Source organism: Pinus tabuliformis, chromosome 5_2 (assembly GCF_031772625.1).
Source record: "Pinus tabuliformis cultivar Carrire ecotype Pingquan chromosome 5_2, CPIR1, whole genome shotgun sequence".
NCBI classification, from domain to species: domain Eukaryota; kingdom Viridiplantae; phylum Streptophyta; class Pinopsida; order Pinales; family Pinaceae; genus Pinus; species Pinus tabuliformis.
Window position 1 is genome coordinate 1,145,517,853 of NC_142306.1, and position 22,137 is coordinate 1,145,539,989.

A 22,137-nucleotide genomic window follows, 5' to 3' on the forward strand; every position below is an offset into this window, starting at 1 on the left:
ACAACCTTAGAGGGATCTATCTTCAGTTCACCACCCCCTACAATATGACCCAAATAATTCAAAGATGTTTTACCAAATTCACATTTTGATAATTTAACATAGAGATTTTCCTTTTTCAAAACATCTAGAGTCTGCTTCACATGCTTCAAATGTTCTTCCCATGTTTTACTAAATACAAGAATGTCATCCAAATATACAATTACAAAATCATGAATTAAAGGCTTGAGTACATCATTCATTATTCTCATGAAAGTGGAAGGAGCATTAGTTAAGCCAAAAGACATAACTAGCCATTCATACAACCCTTTCTTTGTTTTGAAAGTAGTCTTCCATGCATCTTGCTATGCTACTCTGACCTGATGGTAACCACTACGTAGGTCCAACTTGGAAAAGTAAACAGCCTCTTTCAGCTGATCCAATAGATCATCTATGCAAGGAAGGGGATAACGATTCTTGATCGTTATTTTATTCAGTGCTTGGTAATCAATGCACATCCTCCATGAACCGTCCTTCTTTCTCACCAACACTATTGGGGATCCGCATGGTGATGTGCTTGGTCTTATGAACCCTTTCTTGAGCAGCTCTTGTACCTGCTTCTTGATTTCTGCATTCTCTAAAGTGGATAACCTGTACATTCCGATGTTAGGAAATGGAGCATCTTACTGCAAATTAATATCATGTACAATTTCCCTTTTTGGTGGCAGACCTTTAGGTTCTTGAAATAAGATATCATATACTGAAACAAGTTTTCTAAATCAGCTTGTTGTTTAGCATCACAGCCTTCAAATACATCGGTCCTATCAAGTTTCTTTTCCTTTGCAACCATCAGTAAAAATTGCTTGCATGAATTTACAATTATTTTCATCTGCCCTGAGTTTATGAGAATATAATTATTCTTGAGTTTCTGGGCTCTTACAATATATTCTATCCCATATTTAACAAGTTGATACTTATTTTCAGCTCTATAGAATATGGCTTTTCTATCATACAAGTAAGGACTTCCCAAAACAATTCCACATATATCCAAGGGAACAATATCTAACTCAACCTCATCCACAAATGTTGACCCAAAAGAAAAACTAAGTTTACATTGTCTAGTCACTTGTAGTTTTGCTTTATCACATACCCAACCTAATGGATATGGCTTCTTGTGAGGTGTGGTTAGCAATCCCAATTTCTTTACAATTGCTTCAGAAATTAAGTTTACTTGTGAGCCACTATCAAACGAAGTATCAATCTTTTGATTCTTGGAAATAACTCGAATATGAAAAAGCTCATGTCTTCTTCTCTCATTTTCTTCACTATCAATAGTTTGGACAGAATAACTAGTAGATGCTTCAGAATTTTTACCTTTTATTCCTGTGGCTATAATTGTTGTTTCATCACCTGAGTCTAACCCCAAATATTTTTGTATGGCAGTAGCAATATTCTTCTTCTTGCCATCGAACTTCTTGGGTTTCAGCTCCGGATGCAAATACCAACAATGTGCATCATCATGTCCATCCTTCTTGCAGTGAGTGCATGAAGGTTTGACCTTTTGTACAGTATTTGCCTTCCTCTCTTTCCATTTCTGCTTCCTCTTTTCTTTGTTCTTGCTTGCAGTGGGTTTGGATGGTCCCCCAATCTCTAGGTTCACATTCTTGCCTCTTGCTTCTATATGGGTAGCTTGAACAAATGCCTCATCTATGCTAGTAGGGTTAAACATGAGAATGGTATGTCTCAAATAACTATGTAGACCACCTATATACTTCAGCAAAGTTTCAGGTGAGTCTAAAGAAATTCCTAGAATCAAAGCTCTTTTTCTAAACTCTTGGGTGTAACTTTGTACACTTTGCCCTTTTAATTGGCGAAGAGTTTGCCAACTCATCATAACTTGCTGCATATAAGCTAGTGGATAAAATTGTTTTTTAATTGCAGAAACAAATTCACTCCAAATAGAAAGAATTTTACCATGATTCTTCAAGTCAGCTTGTGTTCTGCCTTCTCACCGTACCAAGGCAGTTCCTCCAAGGCGTAGGCTGGCTAGCTGAATCTTACTTCTATATAAGTCAATATTCTGCACTCTGCAATACACATCAACCTGCCTGATCCAGTCATCTAGATTCTCTACATTTAACTCTCCATCATATACTATAAAATCAAATTTAACATCTAACTTAATCAAATTTGTTTTCTTCTTTTTAATTTCAGGACTATCAGGAGGTGTGGGAAGCTTTTCTTCTTTCCCTTTGCCTTTAGAATTTCCATTTAAGAGAGATTATTTTGCTCCTTTGTCATGCTGGGAAATTGGAGAATCTTCACTTCGACCTTTCTTAAATTCTCTATACATTTCCTCTACCATGGCTCTCATAGTCATGAAACTGTCCATGAACTGAGAGTCTGATTCCAAAGAAATTTCTTCTGACATTTTCCTCCCAGTGTAGACTCTACCAATTTTTGGGTTAGATTCAACCAATTCTCCTTTTCCTAATTTAAGCTTTGATCTAGTGAGCATTCATAAACAGTCCAGCACAAGCTTGTCTAACCTTAGAAACCTAAAGCTCTGAGACCATTTGATCTGAAATGAGATCTAAGACAATTAATAAGGTATTATAGACTCATGTGCATTGACTGTGCCTATGTTATTTTATGCAATGGATCGATCAGATTGCGAAATACATAGGCTTTGGAGCAGTTAAAGACTATAATAGAAAAACACATAAAAACACAACATATTTAATAAGGAGTTCACCCAATACTCCTGGGCTACATCTTCTGGTCCAGCCTTCAGTGGTGGCCTCTCTATTAAGTCTTCGAACAAAGTCTTGTTTACAATAGTGAGCTCAATTTGAGCCTCACACACAAAAAGAAATACAATGATAAGAGCTTACTTGAACCTCCCAAGTTCTCTTATGAGTACACAGACTCCCCTAATGTTCTCTGTCTGAGCTCTATCTCGGCATTTTCTTGCAACATTGCCTCCTCCCTGCTCTCTATCTGTGGCTTTTTTTTAAATCCAACGCTGCCTGTTCATTTCATCTCTTCAGCTCTTCAGTTTCCCGGGCCTCTGTCCATTCGAATCCCTCTTCCAGCGTTTCCCAAGTATGGAATAACACCTGAAGGGGGGGTGGCCACTGATTTCGTAATGTAAGAATGCCTCGGCCCCTTTGAAATCCATCAAATTCCCAAACATGACCAGTTTTTCATAAACAAAGAGAAATATGCATAAAATAGAAAAAATCCACCAAAACTCATATATCGGACTTGAAAAGTCCTTAAATATGCTTCATTCCCTTATCGGGTCCATTCATAAGTTTCCATCCCATATCGGAATGGCTCGATTCGTTTGTATTTTTGAAATACATGAAAAATCGCAAAAATACATTGAAATGGCCCTATTATAGACTTGAAATCCTATAAAATATTGCCGATAATCCTATCAGGTTAGGATCTTTGGGTCGCTCCGATTGCAATATCGCAATTTCTCATCGCAATGTCCACGAGCCATCGTAAGTGCCCCTGCAATCCCCCGATAGTGATCCTGCGAGTTAATATGGGCCGTTGATCTGCGCGCTTGATCGACGGTCCATATTAACTCTACCAATTGCCGTCACCATATATGTATACAAAGTGTTGATATCAATGTTCGCGATCACTACTCTTGAGTTTATTCCAGTGATCCCTACTGAAGGTAACCACCGATTGTGGTCGCTGATCCGATCTGGACCATTAATCGACCAGATCGGACAACTACTGTGCATCACTGGTTCCGCCTCCAATTACTCTATTTTTTCATTGATTTCATGGGTTTTGGGTTGCCCGATAATGTTTTCTGCTCTGTTAAGGGTGTCCCTCTTTCAAGTTTTTCGATCCATTAAAGGATTTTTGGCTTTGGCACGATTTTTAATAGTTTTAAGAAGACTTAGAGGGCATTCCTGGATCCATTTGGATCATTTGTGCAGGGTCTTATTTCTTCAGGGAGTATTGATTCATCGTTCAAATCACTTTGGCTTCCCCACTTACCCTATGAATAAACATGGTCCCCTTTGTGACTTTCTCGATTGAACACAACATAATATTCAACCATATCACAATTTTTCAAATTGAAAAGGATAGTGAAGTTCACAAGCTTTAGATTTTTGAAGTATAGTTTTTCATCTCTAGTGTTGCTCCACTGCCAGTAAAGCCTGGGCAACACCCCAGCGAAGTCACTACAGGGACATAAACATTGCTCCACTGCCATCAAGCCTGGATAGTACCCTGGTAGATTTGCTTGATTCACCTCTCTATGAAAGAAGCCTTTCTCCTCTTTCACCTTTATTTATATATTTAAGAGGAGTATGCATTTTCACTTATTTATTTTGTGGGTGGAATAGGGATCCTAACTTATTGAGAGTGGGAGAGATTTTTACTTCATAGAAGCATATAAACACCTTTAATTTAGGTTTTCTCATTTATATTTTTCCCTTTTTCCTCATCTACTGATTTGATAAGCATGAAAAAATTGATACATAAGAACCAAGTGTGGAATAAGGTTTCTAGAATAGACACAAGGATCAGGGTTTGACGAAATCTCTCCTTACGGATAGATCATATTTTCGATCAAAACTTCATCAACCAAAACATGTGACCTAGAACAAAGAAGGAGGATGAAATTTAGTCAAATGTTTTGGGGTCATGATACTCTTTTCAATTCAGCCACACATAAGGAAGTTTTTGGAATTATGGTATAGGTGTTGTCCTTGATGGCAACCCACTCGCAGGTCAGTTCAAATTTGATAAAGGCCAACTCACATTGTAACATGTCAATTTAGAGGTAATAGGGTAATGGTACAAAAGAACAGGATGATGGGTCAAAGGACTACAGATCATAATCAAGCAATTGGAGAAAAAGAATGTTTTAAGTGATTTTAAGTTGTATACACAAGTTCACCTAGTCAAAGTAGCATATACAAGCGGGTTCATAGAACAAAAAGAGCGTATACGTATGCACGCACTTTCACAAGAGGAAAAGCATGTATGGGATAGAAAATTAAGGTGAAAGAATACCAAGGGTCCATACAATGGTATTAGCCCACAATATTGAGTGGAATATTGGTTACTTGATCCCATCCAAGAATACCAAAGGTTCTAAGTGTTGTTTTGGTCTGAGGTATTGAAAAAGGCTAAAACTATATAAGGAGGAGAAGATCAAAGGGCTAAGTGAGCAAGTGAAAGGGTTTTTCATGAATACTTCTATCTGAAGTATATCTTATGTTGTAAGGGCTATGGTTATGATATGATCTGAAATATCTTTTGCACCTTTTTGATACAATGTTGGATCAAGATCATGAGACCTGAAATGACTTATCATTATATGATCTAATAATTGTTGGGATAGATCTGAATACTAACACATGTTTTATCATGTAAATGTTATGATCTGGGTATGACTAAAGTCTGCAGCAAAGTTATAAGTTATTATTTTCAGATATATACGCTATTTCGCCTTGGTGAAGGCGTGTATACACGTTGGTGCGAATCTTCCAAGTAGCATATGCAAAAGAAAATCCTGTTGTTCAGAGATGACTGATCTATCTGATCAGTGCTATTGTTTTACTACTATCTATCAATGATGTTTTCATTAGATCTAAAAGTAGAACTGAATGCATAAGGAGATTGAGTCTGGCTAGTTAATTGATTCAGTGAGAAGGGTGATCTTTGTTGTTGTCTGTTTAGAACTTTGTAATTTGACAATAGATCTTTAGAATGTTGCTAGTTGGTACAATTTTGATTTAGAGGTTTTTATGATTCAGTATTTTGGAGGTATACTCAGGTTTGGTTAAAGAAAGTAGCATATACATGCAGGTTAGATTCACTGAAGTAGTGTATATATTCTTACATATGATTTTTGAGGTTGCAGTTGGTTCTAGTTGACGATGCAGGTTCTGGTGACAGTGATCTGACTGATTGTTGGTGGATGTAGTTATTGCAGTGGTGATTGATTTTGAGCTTCAATGTTACATATGGGTCAAGTATAAAAATTTGATGAAACGTGGCCTTCGTATTGTGTGATTTTGTACCAAGAGTATCCAGTCTGAAAATTTATGAAACATGGGCCCTGGAGAAAGAGTGAAGGTAGTAGCCTTTTGTAGGTTGGCGCCTATGTACTGGTAAACATAACATCTAGTACAAGAGCTAGGGGGTTGGATCTCCCTTCCAATAGAAGTTGGAAAATGAGAGAAGGTTGTAGCCTTCAATAGGTAGATGCCTACGTACTAGAAAATACTACACCTTTACAAAATTTGTAAACATTTTTTACTATAAGAAGATTGAAGAATGAGGCGACAGCAGCGATGGTTCTTTCCCAGATTGTGTTTCCACCTGAAAATTCCTAGTGTTCGTGTGTGTTGCTTATTGATGAGCCTCATCATTGGGTAATTATATGGGCCTTAATTCGCCTCCTAGCTTAGTCAAGCCAACTCTTCTCACAACTTATTACATGTTTTCATTATATTTTGTTTAATGAGATGAGTTAAAGTGAGATATTGTGCCTAGTGAACTAATATGCATTGAATGCAAGCTTGGAAGAGAAAATCAAGGAATTTTGCAATACTAAGGTTTGAAACTCGAATGGGGCAAGGGAGAGAGATTGTAGGAGGTAAATCCTCCTCATTTACTCCTCCCCATTTGAATATTCCTCCATTAATCCCACCAGATCGGAGTGCAAGCAGCCATGTCATGAAGATCAGAAGGCAGGCGAGCAAGTGATAGACAAAGAGATAGTTCATCTCAATTTTGGGAGCCGAGCCTCCCTAAATTTAAGGAATTCATTGGGGACTTCATTTGTATAAGTAGAGATGCCTAGAGCCTCATTAGGATTCGAATTTTTGTTGTAAAAAAACTCTAGTTATTTTCAAGCTCCAGACTTGTGGAAGACTTTGATGTAATTTTTTGTTTTGGTAATAAGAATGAGTTTTTTCTTGATCCAATACTGAGTTAACTTAGAGGGCTGAAGCTCTTAGGTTAGGGCCCAACCCTAGCAGCAAAGACTCCTCTTCTGGTATATGTATACTTATCTTAGTTTCATAGATTCATGGTTAAATTGTCTTTAGAATTATTTCATTGCTAGTGTAGATTTGATTAATTGTTTATTAGTTTTCTTCCATTTGTGCCTTACTTTAGTAGCATGTTAGAAGGGATAAAATAAACACCACAAAGCTGTCAGTAGGTGTCCTGGCCTCACTTCTTCCTTCTGGGATCATGATTTGAGGAAAAAACCCTTATGCAACCCCAAAAAGACAAATTTCCATTTCTTTCATAAGATTTAGAGTTTATTGTACTTGAACCAGCATTTGATCAGTTTTACAAGTGTAGGATTTCATTTCCATCTCTTCTATCTTCATTATTGTAGTATATCTCATCCATGATTCCATTTTATTCAACAATTTCCTCATGCATAAGGTAGACAGTTAGTTCATTAAATTTTTCTTTTCTAGCTCATGAGAATTCTTCTTGTTTACATGAGTTTTTGGATATTACACATGTTGGATGCAGAGAAGGTGCTTCAGAAATAGAAAGAGATCTCATAGCAAGAAACCACCTTCCAATGTCATCCACCCATAGGCATTCCTTGTTTTCATCAAGACCTTCACCAATTTCATCATTTTACATAGAAATTCCCCCAAGCATGTTGAGTGAATCCAACCATCTCCTAAACTTGGTTTTCGGTTCTGAGTGATCCTACACCTTTTCCCACTCCATTCCACCCATCAACCACCTTCCCTAAGCCTTCCAGCACCTCCAACACCCATCATTTTTCTGGCGGCTGTATCCTGTAGAAACACAAGTAATCCTGTAGGTTTCCAGTACATCCTGTAGGTTTCCTTGTAGTGGCCTGTTTTGAGGCCGAATTGACGGAAAACCTCTAGGAAGCCACCCAAGGTCACCCAAGGGTTTCCCAAACCTTCCAACCATCTCCTGAACCTTCCAGCCACCCACCAGCATTCCTAAGCCACCTGCCACATCACCAAAAGAGATTACCTTGCACACTTGATTTTTCATGAAAAGCATAAAAAGACAAAACAAATTTATTACAGTCCTTTACATGCATAACAATGATGTTTAATGTTTTTTACTTCCATGCTTAGGACAGTATCATTTTGTTCATGTTAATTTAGCATTATTACAAAGCATAGTTCTTAGCAGTTAATTAGGAAATGGTGTGCCTTAGCATTGAATTTCAATCTTTTTCATTATTACAGTAGATCAACTCTCTCTTAGAGTAGATTTCTATTTCTTTCATCAAGGAACCAAGCTTCTTCTGAATCCATAGAAGTCTGGCTTGAAAACCCTAGTGGTCTCTCGCCAGCTGAACAGTGACAAAAGGCAGAACCATCACTTTTACTTGTGTATACAACACTGTCACCTCCAAGTTTGTACGAACCTCGAGTTGATAAAGTAAAGATTGTAGCCCAAGAGTTGCAGCATTATTGTTGCAATATTGGTGCTCATCATTTTTTGGTGCCGCTTCCGTGGAGGTGTCTAAGTAATATGTGATTACTGCTTTCTTTCTTCTATTTCTTGTTTCTAAAATTCTGCCATTAGTTTCATTTCTGTAAAAGTAATTTAGTCGCTTACTTTTTCATTCTACATTCTCTTCTTTCCTTTCCATTTTACAAGTAAGATTTCATTTCAGCAATTAGTTTTTTCATTCAGTCAGTAGTTTTCATTCAATCTGCAATTTCAGTTCTACAAAGTACTTCCCAAAGTTTGAAAAAAACACAAAACCAAACCAAAAACATTTCCTTTCATGCTTCGTAGGAATAGGGATAACTTAGGGAAAACTTTTCCAAATACCCCCACTACATCAAAGAGCCAACCTTCCCTCTTTTTCGGTGGCTGTGAACTAGAGGAACCCTTAGGTGAGCAACCAAACACATTTGAAGAACCTACAAGGGGAGAAGAAGAAGAAGAAAAACCCATTCATATCGAGCCAATGGCTGAAAACAGAAATGACAGAGAGAATAGAGAGAGAGTTGAGGGTGCCTTCCCCATCAGGGAAACCAATGGGAAAACTAAGATGAAAAATATAAGCCCCTCTTCCCTTCTTCATTTCCATGGCCTAACCACAAAAGATCCTGACACTTTCATATTTGAGTTTGTTGTTATATGTCAAACCTATGACTACACAAATGATGAGCAGAAGTTAAAACTATTTCCATCTACCCTCAACGATGCAGCTTTGCGCTGGTTCATGGGTTTTCCTGGGGATAGCATCACAACTTGGGCTCATATGCAGCAAGCCTTCAACAACAAGTATCGAGACTACTATAGGCCTAAATATACTAAAGAGGAAATTTTTAGGATTCCCTTAGGTAATGATGAATCCATAGAGGATTATGAAGAAAGATTCCAGCTTAGTTACAAAAGGGCCAGGTGCACACTTGACCCTGAGTCACTAAAGATGGTCTTGCTTAGAGGAGTAAGGGAAGACCTTTTTGGATACCCTACACTTTTTAGCAGGAGGAGATATGTATGAGTTACCCTATGAGGATATCAAGACTGTCTTTAGAAGCCATTCTAGGGCAGCTAGGAAAAAGGGTACGGGAAGTCAACTTATGGTCAGTACATCCTCTTCCAATTCATCCATCAAGGGTGAAATTGGAAACATGCTAGAAGATTTCAAGAGTGATATGTTGCAAACCCTTGCCTTACAGATAGACAGTATGCACATTAGGAGAAAGTAGGAGGAAGTAGAGATAGCCTTAGCCATTTTCTGTCCTAGATGCACCAGGAGGCACCCTAGGAATGAATGTCCATTGAATTCTATTGAAATTTGCTCAGTCTGTGAAGAAAACCACTCCATAGACAAGTTCCCTTCTTTGCCTGGACTCAAAGTTGTATATCAATGTTATGAAACCAGCACACAAAAAGATAGAAAAGATAAATAAACACCTTCAAAATAAGCCTCTTCGAGGGGGCAACCTCCTTTACATTACATAAATAAACAATTCTTGGATGATACAAATGACAAGACCTCCTTTCTATATATAGGAGTCTAAGGGGTCATAATATAATCAGAGCCAACATAACAATAATAATGTAAGGGAACAATAATAATAATAGTGGGCTTCTATGGGGCACAATAATAACAATATTGGGACTACATGGGCACAACAATATAATAAGGGGGTTTCACTAATAACAATAAGGGGTTACACTAGTAGTATAGGCACCTAACATGCCCCTCTCCTTCAAAAAGTGTTGTCCTCAACACTTAAATATATTTTGGATGCTTCTGTATAAAATTATTATCCTCCCATGTGGAATCTTCAGCAGGTAAGTTCTTCCACTTGATGAGATACTCTGAAATTGACTGATTTTGTAGCTGTCGAGTTCTTGTTTTTGTGATTGCTCCAGGTTCCAATATGATTTTTCCTTCCTCGTCAAGTTCTGGAAATATTGTTTGAACTAGGATATTCTCATTATGTAAGGTTGTCATTTCCTAAGTGCATGTAGTCTTGCTAACATTCTCTTCTCATAAATAGCTTTGTGTAAATACTTTCCTTTGTTCTGAAGTGTTTTCTTCTTCTGTGATTATCGCAGCCATGATTGTTTAAATCAATGTTTCGAGCCATCCATTGTGGCTCATCATCAGGATAGATCAAAAAGATGTGTAAGCTAGATCTCAACAGGATGTATAAGTAGGGAATGGGAATGGGAATGATGGTGGCCGACATGTTTTTAGGTTAGGTTAATTAGTAATTAATAATATTGATAATTATTATAGTTAGTCCCCTTATAATATTATTAGGGTTATAAATCCATACTGAAACTTGTTTTAATTGTGATTAATTTTAATTACAATTTCTTTTAATTTGTAATTACAAATTAAAAGAAATTGTAATTAAAATTAATCACAATTAAAACAAGTTTCAGTATGGATTTATAACCCTAATAATATTATAAGGGGACTAACTATAATAATTATCAATATTATTAATTATCCTGATGATGAGCCACAATGGATGGCTCAAAATGTTGATTTAAACAATCATGGATGCGATAATCCTGGAAGAGGAAAACACTATACAAGAAACTAATCACAAAAGCCTCAGAACAATAATACTTTCCTTTGATTGGACGACTTTCGAAAGCAATGGGTCTTTCTTCTTGCATTAAAACATCACCAATTCCATTTCCTGATGCATCATATTCCACAATAAAGGTTTTTGTGAAGTCTGGTGTAGCTAAGAACAGTACTTGGCACATTTCCTCTTTAAGATACTCAAAGGCCTTCATTGCTTCTGGAGTCCATGAAAATTCATCTTTCTTCAATAATGTTGTTTTTGGAATGTCTTCAGTCTTCTTTCTTATTTGATGATATCCTTAATGAAGATCCAACTTGGTGAAGTAAATTAATCCATGTAATTCATCCAATAATTCATCAATGACAGGAATGGGAAGTTTATCTTTAATAGCGAGTTTATTGATCTCTCTATAATCTAGACACATGCGCCATGGCCCATCCTTCTTGTGCATCAATACTATTGGAGCAGAGAAATAACTTTGACTATGTTGAATTATACCAGCCTCTAGCATTTTTGCAACCATATGTTCAATTTCACTCTTTTGGGCATGTGGATATCTGTAAGGCCTGATGCTTGGAGGAACACTTCTTGAAATAAAATGAATAGAATGATCATGATCATGAATAGGTGGGAGGCCTTTGGGAGTCTCAAATACCTTAGAATGATTGTCCAAGACTTTTTGGAGATCTGGAGAAATAGATGATTTCGATGTGGGAACCTCTAGCGAACATAATTGTGCAATTACGCCTTGTTTTTCTTTATTTAGAAGCTTTTTCATTCCGATAGAGCTGATTATATTTCTTGATTTCCCTGTGATACCCCTTAATTCAAGTTCCTTTCCTTCCGAAAAAAAAAAAATTCATGAAAAGTTCTTGAAAATTAAAAGCTATTGTACCCAAGGATTGTAGCCATTGGAATCCTAGTACAACATCAGCACCACCCATTGGAATGGAAAGCATTACGCTATTCAATACATATTCTCCCATGGATAGCTTGATATTATGGCACTTTCCAAAGAAATTTATGGTTCCTCTACTTGCAACCATCACTTGACACTTTGGTGTTGGATATAGGAAGGGGTCACTGAGCAGCTCTACTGCATAAACCAAAGAAGACCTCATGGGCCTAGGCCATACCTGCAGGTCATGCAAGGGTCATCCCATGCATATTACAACCCCAACTAGACCACATCCATACCTTCTTGGGGCTCCTTGCCCATCCTTCCTAGTCTACACCTCCTCCTCCTTGGTCCTTTGCATCTCAGTATCATTCCCAACCAGCCAACCAATCATTTCAACCATATGCTTTGCCACAACCTCAGTGGAATGCACTGCCCCAAGGGTGGAGGCCCCAGTACAACAATGTTGTTGCTTTATTGTCTTCACCATCTGCCCAACCATATTTGTTACACTCTACTCCAACTAAACAACCTCATATGCATGCCCAGCCAAACCCAAACCCGAATAACAGATAGGCACAACAAGTATACAGTGGAGAGACATCATATCCAACTTATGTTGTGGAGATCCAGGAAATTAACCTGAGATCTGGGAGAGTTCTCCCGGATAACCAACCTCCACCTCTACCTAGGGAGGTTGAAGAAGAAAGAGAGGAAATCATTCTTAAAGTAAATCCACCCTTTCCTGAGAGATTAATTGAACCACTCCAACCTACCCCAGAAGAGACTGAACTTCTAGGAGAATTGAAAAACCTATGTGTCAAGATTCCACTTCTCCAAGCCATTAAAGATGTACCTAATTACAACAAGTTGATTAAGGAGAAGTGCTTCAAGCATCCAGGGAGGCGAAGAAGAGATGCCCCTACCATTAATGTCATTGGACAATTGTCCGACTTAATGTTGGGGCAGGTAATCTGTCCAAAGTATTTGGACCCTAGGAGCCCTGTAGTAGATGTGCACATCAATGGAACCATTGTCCCACACACTTTGATCGACCTTGGGGCTGCCATTAATGTGATGACCAAGGACACCATGCTCAAGCTCAACCTCTAAGGTTCATTGAGAAAGACCACAACAGTCCTGCAACTTGCAGACCGCTCCACATTGACCCCTGAGAGGATTGTGGAGGATGTGATGGTTTCCATTCACTCTTGGAAGTACCCTACAGATTTCCTAGTTCTCCAGCCTAAGGCTAAGCTTACTAGTTACCCTCTCATCCTTGGGAGGCCCTGGTTGGCCACTCCTGATGCTTACATTAGCTGCAGATCTGGGAATATGACCATCAAGAATGGGCATATGTCCAAGTAGTTAGTCCTATACCCTCCTACTTAGCCATCTCTAGAACATGATTTACCTTTATGGCTGGAAGAGGAGGAAGAAGATGAAGTTTATTCTGCCCAACTATATACCTTAGAAACAACCATGGGAGGAGGACAACAGGATGAAGATGATTTGATTGAACACCTACTCCAAAGTCCAACTCCTAGTACATTGTCCCTAGAAGAAGTAGTAAAGGAAACCCAGAAAAACCATCCAATTGATCTGTACTTTGCCGATTCCAACCCTCTTTGTGTCAAAACCATAGAATTCAGACTTGAGAGAACTTTGAAAATCAATCCATCTCTTTCTCTTCTCCAAGAGGAGAAGTTGTGCAACATGCTAAAGGAACATCTAGATGCCTTCACTTGGAGTTACAAAGAAATGAAGGGAGTACACCCCTCAGTGTGTACTCACCACATTTACATCAAAGAAGGTTGCAAGCCAGTCCGACAACCCCAAAGGAGGATGAATCCATCTCTTAAAGATATAGTCAAAGAAGAACTGCAAAAATTGCTAGATGTAGGATTCATTTATCCTATCTCCGACAATGAGTGGGTCTCTCCTTTGGTGATAGTTCCCAAGAAAAATGGTAAGTGGAGGATTTGTATCGATTATAGGGAGTTGAACAAAGCCACAAACAAGGACCATTTCCCTCCACATTTCATCGACCAAGTGTTAGATGGCCTGGCAAGGAAAACGTTTTTCTCTTTCCTAGATGGATTCAGCGGGTACAATCAAATCCAGATTAGCCTAGAGGACCAGGATAAAACCACCTTCACTTTTCCTTGGGGCACTTTTTCCTATAGGGTCCTTCCTTTTGGCCTATGCAACGCACCTGCCACTTTCCAGAGAGCAGTCCTGAGTATCTTTGCTGAGTTAGTCCATGATGTGGTAGAAATTTATATGGATGATTTTGCACCTTATGGATGTGATTACTAGGTAAAGAACTGCACAAATGCATTGAAATGAACCTTTCTCTCAATCCTGAAAAATGTGAATTCTTGATGACTGCAGGGACCGTGCTTGGTCATTCAATATCTCAACAATGACTGCAGGTGGACCCAAACAAAATAGCTATCATCCAAAGGGTCCCACCTCCTCAAAAACAAAGAGATGTCAGAAGTTTCCTAGGGCTAGCTAGATACTACTGAAGGTCCATAAAGGACTTCATCAAGGTGGCCTCTCCTTTATTTGGGTTGTTCGCCAAAGAATCAGAGTTTATATGGTCAAGAAGTTGTCTAGAGGCCTTGGACATCCTGAAGAACAAGTTAACCACTGCACTGATACTCTGAGGCCCAAATTGGGCCCTTCCTTTTCATATTCATGTTGATTCCTCACACAAAGCCATCGGAGCAGCCCTAGGTCAGATAAATGAAAAAATTCCTTATGCTATTTACTTTATCAGTAAGAATCTGTCAAAAGCCTAACTGAACTACACAGTGACCAAAAAGGAGCTCCTGGTTGTTGTGCATTCATTAAACAAATTTAGGCATTATATTACAGGCTATCAAATATTTAATGGATAAACCCGATGTGAATGCTCGTATTATAAGATGGTTACTTTTATTACAATAGTTTGATCTAACTATTATTGATAAGCCTAGCAAGGAAAATGTTGTTGCAGACTTTTTGTCTAGATTAACTTTGCCTACAAGTGAGGAGGGAATGGTTCATGACCAGTTACCAGATGAGCACTTATTCCCCATTTTCGTTCTCTCTCCATGGTTTGCTAACATAGAAAACTAATTGGTATCTGCACAGTTCCCACCAAACTTCTCCTCCAAAGAGAAAAGAAAGATTATAAGGAAGAATGCCCCCTTCACTTGGATTGGTGGCAATCTCTTCAAACTTCGCCCAGATCAAATCCTAAGAAGGTGTGTCAGAGAGGATGAAGTCTTTGACATCCTTATAACCTGTCATGATGGGCCTTGTGGAGTTGACTTTGCAACAAAGAGGACAACATTCAAAGTGTTACAAGTAGGCTATTATTAGCCCACTCTTCCTCAAGATGTGAAAATATATACTAGTCAGTGTGATCAGTTCCAAACAATGGGGAAGCCTACTCCAAGGGATGAAATGACTCTGCGGCCTCAAGTGACTTTCAAGCCATTTGACAAGTGGGGCATGGACTTCATTGGACCTATTGACCCTCATTCCAAGAAAAAACAATACATCATTGTGTGCACTAACTATCTGACTAAGTGGGCTGAAACCAAGGCAGTTAAGACAGCAACATAGGAGAAGGTAGCTGAGTTCTTAAGGGAGAATGTATTTTACAAATTTGGGTACCCTAGAGAACTGGTCACTAATCAAGGCAGCCAGTTTACCTCCAACATGATTGAAGACTTGCTTAGCCAGCACAAGATCAAGCATAGGACCTCCACTCCCTATCACCCACAAGCTAATGGGAAAGTGGAGGTGACCAACAGAGCGTTGGAGGGCATCTTGACCAAAGTAGTTAGTAGGAGCAGGAAAGATTGGCCGAATAGACTATTTGAGGTCACCTGGGCCTATAATACCACCTGGAAGACCACCACTAGATTCACACCCTATGAGCTAGTCTATGGGAAAAAGGCCCTGTTGTCCATTGAGTTTGAGTATAACACATTAAGGATGGCAGCCCAACTAGATCTAGATCTCAACAATGCACAAAAAGAGAGATTGCTCCAGTTGAATGGTTTAGATGAGTTTAGAATGTAAGCCCTCCTACACACAGAGGTAACCCAACTTCGGAGGAAGATCTGGCATGATAAGAACATCAAGGAAAAGCAATTTCAAGAAGGTGATTGGGCTTTGTTATATGATTCTAGATATAGACTTTAAGGGTAAGTTAAGGACAAGATGGCTAGGGCCTTATGTTATAAAAAGATGTCATGATAATGGTTCAGTGCAGATCAGAACCATAGATGTAGAGGCCATTCCTTTACTTGTTAATGGGACATATTGAAAGTTTACAAAATACCATTGTCAAAGCAAGAGTTCATTGATGGTATCAATAAAACAGTGATGGTGGTGAAGAAAGTTTCAACTCCTACCTCATCAAATCACTGAGAAAAAAAATAAATAAATAAGGACTCAGGTGAAAACCTCCATGAGGCGCCTGAGTCCCACTAGTGGGCTGAAAACCTCTTGGGACAGCCCAATGGTGTCAAAAAGAAAAAATAAAAAAGGAAATAAAAATATCCCTAGGTGAAAACCTCTCTTGAGGCGCCCAAGGCAAACAGCTAGGATGAAAACCTCTTAGAGGAAGACTAGTTGTTTTCAAAAAAAAAAAAAGAGAAAAAAATCATGAAAATTTCTCTTTGGATGTCAACAAGGAGGACGATCAGAGAACAGAGGAGAATCAAAAAGGAACATGTTCCACTCCCATGTTTATTTTTCCACCCACTTTCATTCATCACTCCACCATTTATTTCATTTTTTTCTATTATTTGCTTCAGTTTACAAGGGGATTGTGCTTTCTACAGGATCCCCTGTAAACTTACAGGATCCCCTGAAAACCTACAGGATGATCTTGTAGGAATTACATTGGCTCGAGAATCCTACAGAAAGTGACCCTAGGACGAGCAATTGACCTACCATGTCAAAATAATAACATCCCTACATCACAACATCATTACCATACCTGTCTCCACTTTCATCACCCCTACATTCACCATTAAAAGAATCAGTTTCAAAAAAAAATAAAATCATAGGCTTCAAGAGAAAACACAGAGAGAAAAAATGAAACAGAGAGTAGCAGGGAACAATACCTGATTGTATTCCTCATTATTCACACTCCTAGACCTCCTCTCTATCCATGTCATCATCTTCAAAATCCCAGCAGAGTGTATGATTAAAAGTTCTGAGGGAGAAGCAGCTACAGGACATCCTGTAGGAAATCTTGTAGCAGCCTATCCCACAGAATAAAAATCATGAGTAGTAGCAAGCTTCCAACATGAAGATCCAAGGGCAGAAGGAGCTCCAGAGTAGCAGCAGCACCATCATCTTCAACACCAGGTACCTGCACATCAAAGGAATCATTAGAGAGCAATAAAAAAGGAAGGAAAAATAACATGCAACCAACACACAGCAAGCACCTCATGTCTTCAACAAACTACAACAAGGTATTAGCATTGTAGGTAAGTATCTTGCTTCACTCTCTCATTTGCATTATGTAGTCAAAAAATGTAAGGGTTGTGAGCGCATTGGTTTATAAGCAAAAGCTGTCCAGTTAACTTGGCCACCTTCATTCAGTCGACAAAGACAAAACAGTTGGTCCTCCCACACGTGGAAGCATTCAAGTCAAAAAAAGAGAGGAGAAGGACAAAAGCAGTTAAGTATATGGAGGCATGAATTGGGAGTTGATTACAAGGAGAGGGTAATGATGAGGTGGTAGTGGGGAGCAACGATCCAAAAATAGAAAACGTACCTCTACTGCCAGCACACCGCCTCACCCAACTTGACCATAAGAGGAAATAATCATTGGTCCCCATGCACTCATGCATTCATTTCCTTGAGGCTCACTCTAGCGAAGTTGCTATCATACCCAGGAAACCTACAGAAGAGGAAAGTTTCACCTTTCTCCTACGCAGGACTTCCTACAGGATTACACAAGAAATCCTACAGAATCGCACAGGATTCCTACAGGATACAGACAGACAGTCTACAGGATTGGCCAAGAGGAGTTCCAGAGGGGAAAACACAGGGGTTGGCTACAAAAAACACTATAAGGAGGTAGGATCTATAATTACTTCCCTTTTTCAAAGTGAATTGAACATAAAATCACCTAGTATTGAGTGAATTTGGCAGCTGTGTAAGGGAATTGACTCCCCAGTTCTTTTGGTTATTTACTTTTGCATTCAAAATTTGTATCAACCATCTCAGCTCCTCAAAATTCACCAATCAAAATGATAGGGGAGTTTATTAGAAGGGATCCCATTAACACTATGAGAATCCACCAACACCCTCAGGTGTTAGAAATCTTCACAAGGCATAATTGGATGGGGTATTTTGAAAAATTAAGAGGGTATGATGATGAAGTGGCCCGAGATTTTGCTCTCTCCCTCATTCCATTGACCAGAGTCCATGCCATTATTATGGTGAGAGGCCTCTCCATAGAGCTCACCCCTAAACTCATAATCAAAATTACCACACTTCCCTTAGGAGTGCCTTGGAGAAAGGAAGACAAGGGAGATAGCCAGACTGCCAAGAAGAAATTATTTTTAGAGGGTGAGGAGCCCATTGAGGACAAGAATGGAGTAAGGAGAACAAGCCTACCATATCCTTGGAATGAAGTGAGCTACCAACTTGTCAAATACATATCATGTGAGGGTGGGTATAGTGTGGTTTATGGATATCACTTTAGGCTTCTTAAAGAATTGACGTTTGGAGCAGAAACACCTCATCACCATAGGCTCAGCATACCATACTTCCTTCTACAATCACTGATAGATACAAGCATAAAGGTGCAGGAGGGAAACCACCAACAGTTAACCCACCATGGGTTAATTAGAATCATCATATAAGATGCCCTCCACAACCTCAGAATTCCTATCCAATGGTCAATTTTCAAAGACATGTAGACAGAGGAGGATATCAAAGCCCTCACATATGATGTTAGTCCTACTGTCAGTGAGAAGGATGAAGATGAGATAGATGAGGAGAGAGATAAGGAAGAAGAAGAGGAGGAAGAGAAAGAGGATGATGAAGAAACAGAAGAAGATGACAAATAGGAAATTGATAAACAAGATGAGGATCTACAAGAAGAAGGAGAAGGGAAAGACATAGGAGAAAAGGGAAATGGGAAAGAGGGGGCATAAGACAAGGAGGAGTCACCTAGGGTGTCTCCAGAACCCACTGAGAGAGAAGCAGCAGCTACCCTCACTGCTCTTAGCACCCCTATCAAACAAAAAGGAAAAAGACAGAGGCAGAACCCCTTATATTTGAAAACAAAGAAAATCACAAGGATAAGGCAGGGGAAACCCCAAACTCCAACAAAAATTCCCATTGTAATTGAGGAGTCACCTAAACATCAGGAGAAAATTCCTCCTCCTATGAAAACTCAAGAAAGAGGATCCTCAACACAAACCTCCCCTAAGTCTCCTATAACCTATGTGAGAAGGCATGTAACTAGATCCACCTCATCCAAAGGAAAAGAAATCCTACAAGATACATAGTAAGACCTACAATAAGCAGAAGTAGTCCTACATGAGACTCTACTAAACCTATAGGAGACTCAAAAATTAGATAAGGAGGGAATCCTACAGCAAGAAACTAAAGAAGAGGACCCAGAGCTAAGGGAACCTAGCCCCCAACCTAACCTTGACTCCTACTACATATTTATTGAAGGGGGCAAGGTCATTCCACAAAAATTTGCTATTCCATTATTCTTTGAGCTTGAGAAGGAGAGAGCCAGAACTCATAGATGGATGCAGATTGCCAAGTCCAAGGGGGTGGAGAACATTGGTCACATGGAGGAGAAGCTCAAGGAGATGGGCAAAGAACTAAGTAGATTGAGAGACAGAGAGGCCATAATGAGAAATCAGTTAGAGACAAAAAATTCATGGTTGAAAGGACAGCTGCAAGAAAGAGAGAATCAATTGGTATCCATGGATAGTCTCTCTTTGGAATCATATTGTGAATGTGTCCCTTGGAATTCCACTTTACAATACATTTTGAATAAGTAATTACATAATATACAATAATTATGTGGCATATCACCACTCATGACTTGACATGCCATCACACTACTAACATGGACTTCCTGATGACATGGCAATGTAAAGACACTTCTGCTACTGCTTAGTATATGTCTTCTTGATGGTGCTCTTCTATCCCCCTCCTTATGGCTTATAGATAAGGAGTCTTAAATGGTATCAAGTCTTGAGTTGTGATTGCAAACTGGTGCCCCTTTTCTTTCCCTTGGTTGATCAACTTGCATAATTAGCTACAAAGATGTCCTTTACCATGTTTCCCTTCTCCATCTCCTTTTTCATCATCTTGTCATGGTATGATAAAAAAAATTCCCTGAATCTACAATTCACTCATGACGAGATGACATCAGTCCCATAAAACCCCTACGCTAAGATGCCATATGTTGATCCACTGATTGAGTCGAAACCAGGTTGCATGCTGGGAGAGAGGCTCAGTGACTGCACAATTTTGTAGCTTGGGAGCTCATGGGTGAAGCTTGAGCCTTGATAATGCACAATTCACACTCCATCCTGGATTGAGGAAGAAAATTGTGCAGTCTAGGACATCAGTGTGACAGGTTGATGGGATGGGCACTGGTTCATCCTATTGTGCAATTTCAAAAGGAAAAGGGCATTGGGTGACTACACAATTGTGCAGCTCAAGAGATCAAGGGTTGAGCTTGACCTTAGAGACCACACAATGCATAGTTGAGGCTTGGTTGAAGGGTTGGATTGCACAATTCTGGGGGCTAAGGTCCAAGCTTAAGCGTTGGAACTATGGAGTGAAAAATCATGGAAGGCAAGAACTACACATTGCATAGTGTCAGGGGGAAAGGTTGTAGCTTGAGGGTTAGAAATGTGCAATCCGTAGTTGCAGAAGGTCATATGAGGCTAAGTTGCTAGGAAATTTCTGAAAATTAGCTAAGTGCAGGATCAGTGAACTTATGTGATCAGTGACATGACTTTCTCTATGACCACACACTTAGAACACTTGACAACACAACAACATAGATCATATGTGGCAAATGAACCACACATTTTTCCTCAATGCAAAAACTTTGTGATGGCTTACAACAAGTGTGACACCAAATATACACTTTGTGACGACCGTGGTGACACATATGTGATAGTCCTTAAAAATTTTGGAATGAGTGCAAATAATGTTTACATGGTTATATCAACTCATCCACACAAATATAACCCCTTGAAACCACCAAAACAAGTTTCTACACATTACGTGATAGCTAACATGTGAAAAGATGACATTTTTCCTTTCTTGTAAAAGGGACCAAAACACTTAAACAAAACACATGGAGTGGACTTCAATGTTCGCGATGAAAATACACAAGACCAAAGTAAGCTCCAAAATTTTGGAGGGTGTTTTAGCAGCAACAACACTTGAAGACACACTGGTGGAATTCCAGCTTCTATATCTGGGTCAACGTTTTTGTGCAATGTCTTAGTTCTTCAGGGAGTATTGATTCATCATGCAAATCACTTTGGCTTCCCCACTTACCCTATCAATAAAAATGGTCCCCTTTGTGCCTTTCTTGATTGAAAACAACATAATATTCAACCATATCACAAATTTTCAAATTGGAAAGGGTAGTGAAGTTCGCAAGCTTTAGATTTTCGAAGTATAGTTTTTCATATCTAATGTTGCTCCACTGCCAGCAAAGCTTGGACAACACCCTAGCGGAGTCACTACATGGACATAAAAATTGCTCCAATTCCATCAAGCCTGGACAGTGCCCTAGTAGAGTTGCTTTATTCACCTCTCTACGCAAGAAGCCTTTCTCTTCTTTCACCTTTAATTATATATTTAAGAGGATTATGCATTTTCACTTATTTATTTTGTGGGTGGAATAGGGATCCTGACTTATTGAGAGTGGGAGAGATTTTTACTTCATAGAAGCATATAAATACCTCTAATTTAGGTTTTCTCATTTATATTTTTCCCCTTTTCTTCATCTACTGATTGGATAAGCATGAAAAAATTGAGACATAAGAACCAAGTGTGGAATAAGGTTTCTAGAATATACACAAGGATGAGGGTTTGACAAACTCTCTCCTTATAGACAAATCGTATTTTCCATCAAAACTTCATCAACCAAAACATGTGACCTAGAACAAA